The sequence below is a fragment of the Schistocerca serialis genome, chromosome 9 (assembly GCF_023864345.2).
Source record: "Schistocerca serialis cubense isolate TAMUIC-IGC-003099 chromosome 9, iqSchSeri2.2, whole genome shotgun sequence".
NCBI classification, from domain to species: Eukaryota; Metazoa; Arthropoda; class Insecta; order Orthoptera; family Acrididae; genus Schistocerca; species Schistocerca serialis.
Genome location: NC_064646.1, coordinates 17,240,841 through 17,253,978, shown reverse-complemented (window position 1 = coordinate 17,253,978; position 13,138 = coordinate 17,240,841).

The following is a 13,138-nucleotide window of genomic DNA, read 5'->3' as shown; positions in this document are numbered from 1 at the left end:
TCACTAATATTCACACACATCATAATCTTCACTGTTGGGTTTTGTGGTTATTACATTCTTCCTCAAGTATGGGTGTATTTCGTCAGGCATAATATGTTCTACATGCCAGGTGGGGTATTGTTTGGTTCCGCCATAGTAGTTCTGAGAGGCTTTTGTCTCCTCAGTTCTTTTAGTGTTCCATAAATTTAATCACCCAATATTGCATCCCCACCTTCATTACTTCCTCTTCCCTTCGTGAATTATTGTCTCCCCTTCCCGTCCTTTATTTAGCCAGTTTGTTTCCAAATTTCAGCCTTCCTTTCATTGCTTAGTACTGAAAAGCCATTTCTGCTCATGATACTATTAGGTAAGTGTCAGTAATTAGTTTCTGGTAAGTGTAATTACCATGAATCATAAGTATGGGCTCTACCTACTACTACAATGACTAATGCTTCATGAGTCATACATGTTATAAAGAATACAAAAGTGTATCAGTGTCCACTTTTGCACTGTATTTGACTGGCTATTGCTTGTGCCTTGACGTTGTCACGTGTTGTGGACGACAACCAACGACCAGCCAGTTTGGGCAACCATTTAGTCCCAATTATAAGGAACAACGTAATTGCAATCTAATTAGGATGGAGAGAAAGAATTTTTGTCTGAATTCATTCTTAGAAACTGAAGGAAACCCAAGTCTAGTTCCCGTAAATGGGCCTTACACGTGAGCATGAGGTAGGATAGTGAACGTAAGGACGTACGATATTTTTAGGCGGTACTTCAGTCCAGTGCCTGATTTTAGAATCACATCAAGGAATGCGCACTAAAGACCTCCATAAGCAGCTTCCGCCATTATGTAAGCAAAAAAAAAACTATGATTTTGTTAGAGATGTAGTTCTGTTTTGTGCAGCATTTCTAAATATTTCAAGTTCTACGCATTTGAATGCTGTATAATATACTGAAGCTATTTGGAATGTTTTAATCATTCAGTTCTTTACGAGTATGACGAGTAAAATTCTATATACTTTTACAACTAGTTCTTACAGCATCTTGTACCTTGAAATATCAGAAAGGCTTTTCCCATCGCACATGGTATATTTGCAAATTGACCAAGTTTCTTTAATGTCTCAACGATTTAACTTATATCTAAAGTGGAAATTTCTGTTAGTTTGCAACAGTTTAATTTTCAAAATGTATTTAACTCTGTATTTTTGATAATACTTCTGCTCAATTTGATTTCACTTTTCGGTTAATGTTGTGTAGTAAAGAAGAACTGGAACAGAGAAATGACTAACAAAAATACTGGCAAGATTTTCTAGAATGCAGCACTTCTAAATTTCAATAGCATATTTTTTCTTAGGTATACGACCATATTGCACTACGGAACAGAATTTTTCAGATGATAAAAATTTAATTTTCCCAAGTAATTTTTATAATTTGAGAAAAAGAGTACAGTATACAGCAAATCAATGCCATAATTTAGATATGGAATACGAAGATATACTAATCTTTTCTTACACTTCTGGTTAGAAGCAAAAGTCTCAGAAATGACCCAACTGTCTCACCCAATTATTGCAAAGTCAAACCATTCCAGCGTGGCCGTTGTGCATTTAATAATAATATTCAAGAAAAAATCTATTCATCTCACTTCTGGATACCGTCTTTTATCAATTCGATTCAGTGAAGCCCGATATCCATAGTAACATCGTCGCTGACTTTACGTGCTAACGTCATCAACAAGTTGTCCGCCCCGGTAGCTGAGTGGTCAGCGTGACAGGCTGTCAATCCTAAGGGCCCGGGTTCGATTCCCGGCTGGGTCGGAGATTTTCTTCGCTCAGGGACTGGGTGTTGTGTTGTCCTAATCATCATCATTTCATCTCCATCGACGCGCAGGTCGCCGAAGTGGCGTCAAATCGAAAGACCTGCACCAGGCGAACGGTCTACCCGACGGGAGGCCCTAGCCACACGACATTTCCATTTATCAACAAGTTGACTGGTAGGAGGGAAATGTCGGTGTACATTGCTAAGGACGACTTTGAATCTACTGAGTGTTTTAGATAGGCAACCGTTGTCTTTTAGCATAGGAAAGGAGGGTGTTAATCAAGAGCGACGGAAGTTGCTAAAGATTAATCTGGTTGGTACGAACAATTCTACCTGACCAATTGAATATAACGAAATGTCCAATGCGAATTTTGCAGAACGACAACAGAGAGAGGAGATTTCAGTAAAAACATCAGACCATATTGTATTGTATTCACACTTAGGAATCATCAAGGTGAAATTGTGTAACAGCGCCTGATAATAGTTTCAAATCGCGGAAGAAAGTCCACAGGTGACTAACTGATGATCCAGTTATATTTTTATTGTGCAGTAGGTCTGAACACTTGTTTGATGCAACCCCCACCCTAATCTATGTGCAGACCTCTTCATCTCTTCCTAACCACTGAACTACTGCAACGTACATCCATATGAAACTGTTAACTGTAGCAAATCTTATTCTCGTTCTACAACTTTTACTTCTTACACTTCCCTCATCAGAGTGACGTTTCCTGGATGCCTCAGGATTTATCTTATCAATTGATCCCTTTTGTCAGAAATTAGATTCAGTAACATCTACTTATCTGATGATGATGATGTTTGGTTTCTGGGGCGCCCAACTGCGCAGTCATCAGCGCCCGTACAAAGTCCGAATTTTTACACAGTCCAATTTTTTTTTTGCACAGTCCAGTCTAGCCGTTGTTGCGAATGATGGTGATGAGGAGGATGAAATGCGGAGGACAACACAAACAGCCAGTCCCCTGACAGCGAAGAATCTACTTATCTGAACTGCAGCAACACTTTTAAAAAGCTACTATTCTCTGTTTGTACTTATTGAGTACGTTGCACTTCAGTAAAGGCTACGCTACAATCTGTTTCAAACTGATATTTAAATTTGTATTCGATGTTAACATATTTCTCTTTTTCATAAATTATTTCCTTCCTATTGCTAGTCTTCATTCAATATCCACTCTGTTTCACTCATCGTCAGTTTTGATGCCCAAATATCAAACTATCTACAAGTGTCTCATTTCCAGACCTAATTCTCTCAGCATAGTCGGATTTCTTTCAGATGTATATAATTAGCCTTGATTTTCTTTAAGTGACGTAAAAGTCTGAACCTCTCTTCAAGAGATAACCTTGCCCTTTCAACTACTCCTCCTTGTCATTTGCCGTCTGTTACAGAAATACCACGTTATCGAAAGTTTCAATTTCTTCTCCCTAAACATCAATTCCCCTTCCAAGTTTCTCTTGGTTTGCTCAATGGTACAATGTAGAGTTGACGACATTGGGGATAAACTACAATTTGCTCTTACTCCCCTCTGAACTACTGTTTCCTTTTCGTGCTCCTAGACTCTCGTAACTGCAGCCTACCTCCTGTAGAAGATGTAGATAGTTTTCTGCTCTGTACATTGTCCCTTCTCGCAAACCCGAACTGAGCTTCCTCGGCGTCTCCTAGAAGTTTTTCTGTTTTTGTGTGAATAATGCATGTCAAGACTCCGCAACTATGACTTATTAATATGATATTTCGGCAGTGTTTGCACCTGTCAGCAGCTACCTACTTTGTAATCAGATTTCATTGTCTGGCTTCCAGTATTTCGCCTGTATCATATATTTTGCATATCGTGGAATCTTCTTGCCATGGCTGACTTTCCCTCGGTTTTCAATTATTCTGCGGATTCCATCCACCTTTCATTCCGCTACGTCAAACCTCCTTCCCCATTATTATTTACTGCATTGATTTCGAAATGACACGAGAAGAAGCGAAAAACAAGCCCGCAAAGTATGATACAACCAGCTGTGTGCAGTCATAAGTCGGGTAACAACAGGGGTGTGTGATCAAGTGATAACAGAGGCCTATCTTCCTGTTCTGTATACTTGTTGCCATTCCACACGTAGTCTAACTGTTAAAACCTACCTGCCCATACTTTCTCTGCAACATATTTTACGCCGCAGTCCAACTGCTGTTGCATAGTTACTCCCTGCATTAACCCAACACAACTCAGGAAGATGTTGGTGCACCATTAAATAGCTAACACATTTTCCTACCTACATTTTTGAGTCACTGTCACCTCTAATTAGTTCTGTGTGCAGCAGCACCAAGAAAAAGATGAACAAACAATTGCTTCTAACCAAAATTCCGGGAGCCTACACCATATCTGCATATTCCGATCGACGAGAACACTTTTAAATTTACTGACTAGTAACCCCCGTGTGAGGTCACAGTAATTCTGCTACCACGCGGGAATTTGAAAGCGAAATTCCAGGATAGTTTTGAACCTGTTTGGCACAAAACCGCACAATATTATATGAGAGAAAAAAAACTAGCGCTACCAGTCACCACCAAAGGGTCATCAGCGACGACACCGAGAAAGTTCACAATGGGATAATAAGCGTGATCCTACTCACCACCAGCAAGGTAAGGGATGACGCAATAATGCGTCATAGACATTTTTCATCTAAGCTACAAGATATTATCACAGTCGAAAATACAATTCCAAAACTCCAACTAAAGTCACGCATCTATTCATTTTTTGACTTTGCCTACATAGGATGACCGATCGAAAAGCTACTTGCGCAACTTCAAGCTCTCTAGTAACACCGGTTGAAATAATTTTACGACCGTTCTATCTGCTCAAAATCGCATTTTTCTGGATGGACCATTTTTTCTTCTCCCACCCTTTAGGGATTCAGACGAGTCCAGCCAACTGTTGTTGAGAGGAGCGTTCCCCGGGAAACTGTCTCTTACTGTTATAGATTTTTCGGTCGAATCTCTACACCAAGACTCCAGAACCATCCTAAAGCTTCACACAGTCCCCATCACGGATGAATTCAAGTTTTACGATGCGCTCGGCAGATCTCGATTCTACAATGGTCCGTCAAATCCGTCACTCGGATCAGCGAATTCTGATGTACGGACTCAACTGCAATTAAGATCTCTATCGATCCAAAGGTCGAATTAAGATCCAGCCTGCACCAAACAGAATGAAATAAGACTACACAATGAGGGAAAGTTCCATTATAATCTCTTCTCTTATTCTACTGGGTAAATTACATCATTACATACCTTTAGGATTAGGAAACGAGCATGGAGTATGCGATAGCAGATCACTGCCACGACTCACCCTGCAACTGTTCGTTTGAAAACGACAGAAGGTTTGAAATTCAGCACCTGGAACAAAATTTCGGGGGAAAAACTTAAATCTTTACTTCAAACACTATAGGGCTATCTTATTCTTAAATTTACATTATCTCTTATACCCTGTTTGTCGTTTATTCAAGACTTTCTTTCCTCCTAGCAAGCTATTTTAGTCACTTTGCCATAACACACAAAAACAGAAATAATCTGCAAATGGTTTAACTGCTAGACAAATAAAAACAGTGTAAGTTCACAACTACATAATGCTACACATTTCTTCAAGCTGCCTACTCGTTCTCCTTCTCTCCAGTATAATTCTCCATTTTGTGCTCTCTCAGTCCTACGTCACAGACTCATTACACTAGTTCTGTCGACTGTGACGATGGTTATTACAGTGAGAAACGGCTGTGGACGGACTCTTTGCTCTCCACTGATGGTGCTGCTCGAAAATTATGGGACAGAGGAGGGTAATTCGGCATGCTGCAGCAGTGTGAGAACTATAAATGCGACTTTCCATTAGTATTTTCTCGTACTCAAATGTAGTTTAGTAGACGGAAAGACAGACAATGAAAATAACGTAACCTTTACAAGAACAGTAGTTTAGTAATAGGAAGGGCAGGCAATCAGAACTACTTAAATGTTAATTTTATGCTATTGAAATTCACAAAACTGGAGACACTGGAAGGTTTCAGATAGATTATATAATGGTAAGACAGAGATTTAGGAACCTGGCTTTAAACTGTAAGGCCGGGCAGATGTGAACCTGACCACAATCTATTGCTGTAGATTAAATCTGGAGAACGTGCAAAAAGCTGGGATATTAAGGAGATGGGATCTGGATTATCTGAAAGAACCAGAGGTTGTAGAGTGTGTCAGAGAGATTCTTAGATTGACAAAAACGGGGGAAACCATACAATAGAAGAAGAATGGGTCGCTTTGAGAGATAAAATAGTAAAGGCAATAGAGGATTAGGTAGACGAGCTAGTAGAAATCCTTGGGTAACAAAAGAGACATTGAATTTAATTAATGAAAGGAGAAAATATAAAACTGCGATAAATGAGCAGGCAAAAAAGAATACAAAAATCTCTAAAATGAAATCGACAAGAAGTGCCAAATGGCTAAGCGGGGATGGTTAGAGGACAAATGTAAGGATGTAGAGGTATATGTCACTAGGGGTAACATAGATACTGCCTAAAGGAAAATTAAAGACGACTTTGGGGAAAAGAGAGCCACTTGTATGAATATCAAGAGCTCAGATGGAAAAAAAATCTTAAGCAAAGAAAGGAAAACAGAATGGTGGAAGGAGTGGCTCTGAGCACTATGGGACTTAACATCTATGGTCATTAGTCCCCTTGAACTTAGAACTACTTAAACCTAACTAATCTAAGGACATCACACACATCCATGTCCGAGGCAGGATTCGAACCTGCGACCGTAGCAGTCGCGCGGTTCCGGACTGAGCGCCTAGAACCGCTAGACCAACGCGGGCGGCTGGAAGGAGTGTATAGAGGGTCTATACAAGGGCGATGTACTTGAGGGCGATATTGTGGAGATGGAAGAGGACGTAGATGAAGATGAAATGGGAGATACGATACTGCCTGAAGAATACGACAGAGCACTCAAATGCATAAGTCGAAACAAGGTCCCAGGAGTAGACAACATTCCATTAGCATTACTGATTGCCCTAGGACAGCCAGCCCTAACAAAACTCTACCATCTGACGAGCAAAACGTAAGAAACAGGCGAAATACCGTCACACTTCAAGACGAATAGAATAATTCCAATCCCAAAGAAAGAAGGTGCTGACAGGTGTCAAAACTACCGAAGTGTCAGTTTAAAAATTTCAAATGGTTCAAATGGCTGTGAGCACTATGGGACTTAACGTCTCAGGTCACATCTACGCCCGAAGCAGGATTGGAACTTGCGACCGTGGCGGTGGCGCGGTTCCAGACTGTAGTGCCTAGAACCGCTCGGCCACACCGGCTGGCATCAGTTTAGTAAGTCACGGCTGCAAAATACTAACACGAATTCTTTACAGACGAAGGGAAAAACTGGTAGAAACCTGCTTCGGGGAGAGTCAATTCGAATTCCATAGAGATATTGTATCACGTGAGGCAATACTGACCCTACGACTTATCTTAGAAGATAGATTAAGGATAGGCAAACCTACGTTTCTAGCATTTGTAGACTTGGAGAAAGCTTTTGACTATGTTGACTGGAATACTCTGTTTCAAATTCCGAGGATGGCAGGGGTCAAATACAGGAAGCGAAAGGCTATTCACAATTTGTATAGAAACCAAATGGCATTTATTAGAGCCGAGCAGCATGAAACGGAAGCAGTGGTTGTGAAGGGAGTGAGACAGGGTTGTAGCCTATACTCGATGTTATTCAATTTGTAAATTGCGCAAGCAGTAAAGGTAACAAAAGAAAATTTTGGAGTAGAAATTAAAATCCATGGAGAAGGAAAAACTTTGAGGTTTCCCGTTGAAATTATAATATTCTGTCACAGACAGCAAAGAACCAGGAAGAGCAGTTGAACGGAATGACAGTGTCTTGAAAGGAGGATATAAGATAAACATCAACAAAAGGAAGACGCGGATAATGGAATTTAGTCGAATTAAATCAAGTGATGCTGAGGGTAATACATTCGGAAATGAGATACTTAAAGTAGCAGATGAATTTTGCTACTTGGAGTGCAAAGTAGCAGATGATGGTCGAAGTAGAGAGGATATAAAATGTAGACTCGAAACGCTAAAGAAAGCGTTTCCGAAGAAGAGAAATTTGCTAAAATCGAGTATAGGTTTAAGTGGCAGAAAGTCTTTTATGAAAGTATTTGTATGGAATTGAAATATGGACGATAACTTGTTTAGAGAAAAAGAGAATAGAAGCTTTCGAAATGAAGAAGAATGCTGAAGATTAGATGGGTAGATCACGTAACTAATGAGGAGGTACTAAATACAATTTGGGAGAAGAGGAATTTGTGGACAACTTTGTAAGTAGGGATCGGTTGGTAGGACATGTTCTGAGACATCGAGGGAGCACCCATTTAGTATTGGAGGGCAAAAAAAAAAAAGGTTCAAATGGCTCTGAGCACTATGGGACTCAACATCTTAGGTCATAAGTCCCCTAGAACTTAGAACTACTTAAACCTAAATAACCTAAGGAAATCACACACACCCTTGTCCGAGGCAGGATTCGAACCTGCGACCGTAGCAGTCTCGCGGTTCCGGACTGCAGCGCCAGAACCGCTAGACCACCGCGGCCGGCATTGGAGGGCAGCGTAGAGGGTAAAATTCCTAGAGGGAGACCAAGAGATGAATACACTAAACAGATTCAGAAGGATGTAGGCTGCAGTAGGTACTGGGAGATGAAGAAGCTCGCATAGTATATAGTAGCATGGAGAGCTGCATCAAACTAGTCTCTGGCCTGAAGACCACAACAAAATTGGAGGAACTGATTTCCTATATCTTGCTTCACATGGGATTTCAACTAAGGAATTTCTTTTTAAATGTGTGTTCGCACACTATCAATCTCGGTTTTCATATTTTTAATCTCCGTTTTCACTCTAGAGTTTACCATATTGAGGTTCGTTTTTAAACTAGAATTTACAATGGCATTGTCATTTTGAAATTCAGATTTTAGGTTACTTATAGTCTCAAATAAAGACAACATCAAAACAGTTTGCTCATCAGGTTTGACATGTGGAGACACTTTCATCTTCTATGATTCTGTGATTATGTGTCGTCAGCACCCCTAGGCACTGAACAGCTTAGTTGGAGTACAGTTGGTTCCATTTTAAATCGAGCTACTGAAACAACATGAGAAGATTCTGCAGCAGTTTCCTCATCATACTGAACACAAGTCAAAGAGGTAGAAGATAATTTGGGTATGGCTGTCTTCCTTCCAATTTTTGGCCGTATCAATATTATTGTCTGTGGCGCTCTTTGATGTAGAACCTACTGGTTCCATCTCGTGGCCAGTCCGTTGCGAATTTTTACAAGAACACCCAGCAGTTGCAGATTAGCTGAGAACTCAGCTTGTGATGTTTATCAAGCCTCATCGTTCGCTAATGCCCTGTCAGCTGTCATCGCTGGTGTAGGTTGCCATCGGATGCACGTTCACAAGACCGCCATGCCCTCTGCTCCCAGATACTCTCCCACATGTCGAAACTTCCGGCTGGGCTCACCCTGCCGACAAGTTTAAGACTACACAGCAGTCTTATCTGCCACCAGATAGGGAGGACAAACATTTGTAACCCTCCCTTTTTGTCTTTAAGACGACGAGCTAAGCTCCAACCGTGCCCTCTCAGTGAGTGTTGCTTCTTAGAAATCGGTTCTACACTCCTGGAAATGGAAAAAAGAACACATTGACACCGGTGTGTCAGACCCACCATACTTGCTCTGGACACTGCGAGAGGGCTGTACAAGCAATGATCACACGCACGGCACAGCGGACACACCAGGAACCGCGGTGTTGACCGTCGAATGGCGATAGCTGCGCAGCATTTGTGCACCGCCGCCGACAGTGTCAGCCAGTTTGCCGTGGCATACGGAGCTCCATCGCAGTCTTTAACACTGGTAGCATGCCGCGACAGCGTGGACGTGAACCGTATGTGCAGTTGACGGACTTTGAGCGCGGGCGTATAGTGGGCATGCGGGAGGCCGGGTGGACGTACCGCCGAATTGCTCAACACGTGGGGCGTGAGGTCTCCACAGTACATCGATGTTGTCGCCAGTGGTCGGCGGAAGGTGCACGTGCCCGTCGACCTGGGACCGGACCGCAGCGACGCACGGATGCACGCCAAGACCGTAGGATCCTACGCAGTGCCGTAGGGGACCGCACCGCCACTTCCCAGCAAATTAGGGACACTGTTGCTCCTGGGGTATCGGCGAGGACCATTCGCAACCGTCTCCATGAAGCTGGGCTACGGTCCCGCACACACTTAGGCCGTCTTCCGCTCACGCCCCAACATCGTGCAGCCCGCCTCCAGTGGTGTCGCGACAGGCGTGAATGGAGGGACGAATGGAGACGTGTCGTCTTCAGCGATGAGAGTCGCTTCTGCCTTGGTGCCAATGATGGTCGTATGCGTGTTTGGCGCCGTGCAGGTGAGCGCCACAATCAGGACTGCATACGACCGAGGCACACAGGGCCAACACCCGGCATCATGGTGTGGGGAGCGATCTCCTACACTGGCCGTACACCACTGGTGATCGTCGAGGGGACACTGAATAGTGCACGGTACATCCAAACCGTCATCGAACCCATCGTTCTACCATTCCTAGACCGGCAAGGGAACTTGCTGTTCCAACAGGACAATGCACGTCCGCATGTATCCCGTGCCACCCAACGTGCTCTAGAAGGTGTAAGTCAACTACCCTGGCCAGCAAGATCTCCGGATCTGTCCCCCATTGAGCATGTTTGGGACTGGATGAAGCGTCGTCTCACGCGGTCTGCACGTCCAGCACGAACGCTGGTCCAACTGAGGCGCCAGGTGGAAATGGCATGGCAAGCCGTTCCACAGGACTACATCCAGCATCTCTACGATCGTCTCCATGGGAGAATAGCAGCCTGCATTGCTGCGAAAGGTGGATATACACTGTACTAGTGCCGACATTGTGCATGCTCTGTTGCCTGTGTCTATGTGCCTGTGGTTCTGTCAGTGTGATCATGTGATTTATCTGACCCCAGGAATGTGTCAATAAAGTTTCTCCTTCCTGGGACAATGAATTCACGGTGTTCTTATTTCAATTTCCAGGAGTGTATTTGGAGAATTCTTTGAAAAACCTATTACCCGCATCGCTTGTATGGCATTATTCAATACTTCTTTCAGCAACAAAATGTACTACTTATCCATTATTATTTAGTGCATTATTTTATAACTGCATTACTTTGAAACGTCTCAGGCTGTATAGTCATTGAATAATTAGTGCATCTTTTTTAGAGCAGATATACCACAATAAGCTGGAAATATGTATTAGGACGAGTTATGTGCAACTGTAGGTCGGGTTAGTGGCGGGGCTGTGTTATTAAGTCGTAACAGAGAACACCTTGAGCTTCTGTATACACAGGATCCATTTTCATCTACTCTACTTGTTAAGACATTTCTCCCCTTATCTGGTCTCCCAACATTTTTACACTGGGCTCCAACCGGTATGGCATAATTGCTATTTGCATAACCCAACAACTCAGGAAGAGATTCGTACACCGTCAAGAAAATAAAATGCTACTCTGGAAGAGATACACTATTCTGTTGAGGCCCTACGCCCTCTGATATGTCTGCTGTGCAGTAGTACACCCCAGATACAATTAACATGCATCAGAATTCCCAGAGCCTATATTACAGCCGTTAATGCCGATTGGAAAGGGAAAGTTTTAAGTTCAGTACACTAGCTACGTCCGTCTGAGAACATAATAATGCTTCTGTCACACTGGACTTTGTATATAAGGCACTTTGATGGTTCTGAACATGCTTGGCATCTAAACGTCTATGTTCCCCAAAAAGATAAAAATCAGCGACGATTTAATACAACGTTGAGAAAGTTTAGAACAGGATAACAAGCATCGTCCTACTTAGCACCAGGAAGTTGAGAGATGACGGAAAAACATGACATAGAGTTTGTTCCGGTATATTAATAATTTTTACTTATGGACCGTCTGACAGCAACTGAATAAAACACAATTTTAGTGCCATACGCGTTTCGCCTTTATTTTCTGCAAGGCATTATCAGTGGCCTGGAATATGTACATATGTTAGCTATTTTATTTACATTTTTGTCATTGTGCCTATAGGTTATAAACAGTTCTGGTGGTTGGTATTTCCTATTAAGTAGTAATGTTTTAAACTGTACTTACAGGTTGCGTGGACAATTTCCTACATATTACGCTCCTGTTGCATTTTTGGTGTTGTTCTTCTTCTTATGAACGCCAGTTTGCGGTTTTTTCCCCATTACACAACACTATGCACTGAACGCTTGTTTTAAAGCAATGTTTTGGTTTATGTTGCCGACTGTCAAATGTTTTTGCCAAAGATCGAATGTTATTGCCAAACTTATGAGTGTAACTATTGAAGTATCTGTGGTCTGTTCGTGTATGCATTTGTGTGTGCGTTTGTGTATGTGTGTGTGTGTGTGTGTGTGTGTGTGTGTGTGTGTCTCCAGATGATGTGGGGAAGAGTTTTCTTTTTTTTATTATTTTTTGTTTTATGTTATCATTTCCTTTGCTAAGTTTAGTAGGGAGCCTGTGCTGATGTGTGTTTGTTCATTTATCACATGTTTGTTTTCTGCTATGGCTTTCTGGATGTGGAAGTTTTCTTGCATTTGTATAAGATGTTTGTCATGGTTGCTTATTCTCATTATTTTCATTTCTTGTTCCATGTTTGTAGGATGATGGTTCTAGTGTTTCAAATGCTCTGCAAATGTGGAATGGTTTGTTTCATACTTCCAACATCTGATATGTTCTTTGTATCTTGTTTGAAAATGCCTGCATGTCATGCCTATGTATACAGCATCAGACGGTCTATAAGTAAAAATTATTAATATACCGTAATATTACACGCAACTGAGGAAGACAGGACTATAAAAGTTGAAGATGGAGTTTGTTCATCTATGCTACTAACGTCAAAGGCTGTACGTATTAGTACGGTCATAAATGTAACTTCCAGATACAATAATAACTTTCGCTTAAGCTTATTACAATATTTAGGTGAAACTGAAATCAACTACAGATACATCTCAGTCAATACACATCGCATTCTACCTCGAACAATATCCTGTCAAACCTCTTTATCGCATTTTAGCCGCTCGTGGCTTCAGGCGCATCACTTTCCACAGTGTGTGTTATTTTCAAACAACAATGTTACCTTACAATTGTACTATCTCCTCAAAAACATATTTTCCCTTTACTATATCTCCACCAGGACTCCAGAGGCTTCCTAACGCTTCACTCCGGTCCTTTATTTGTGAGTTTTAGTTTTAGAAGTCGCTTAGT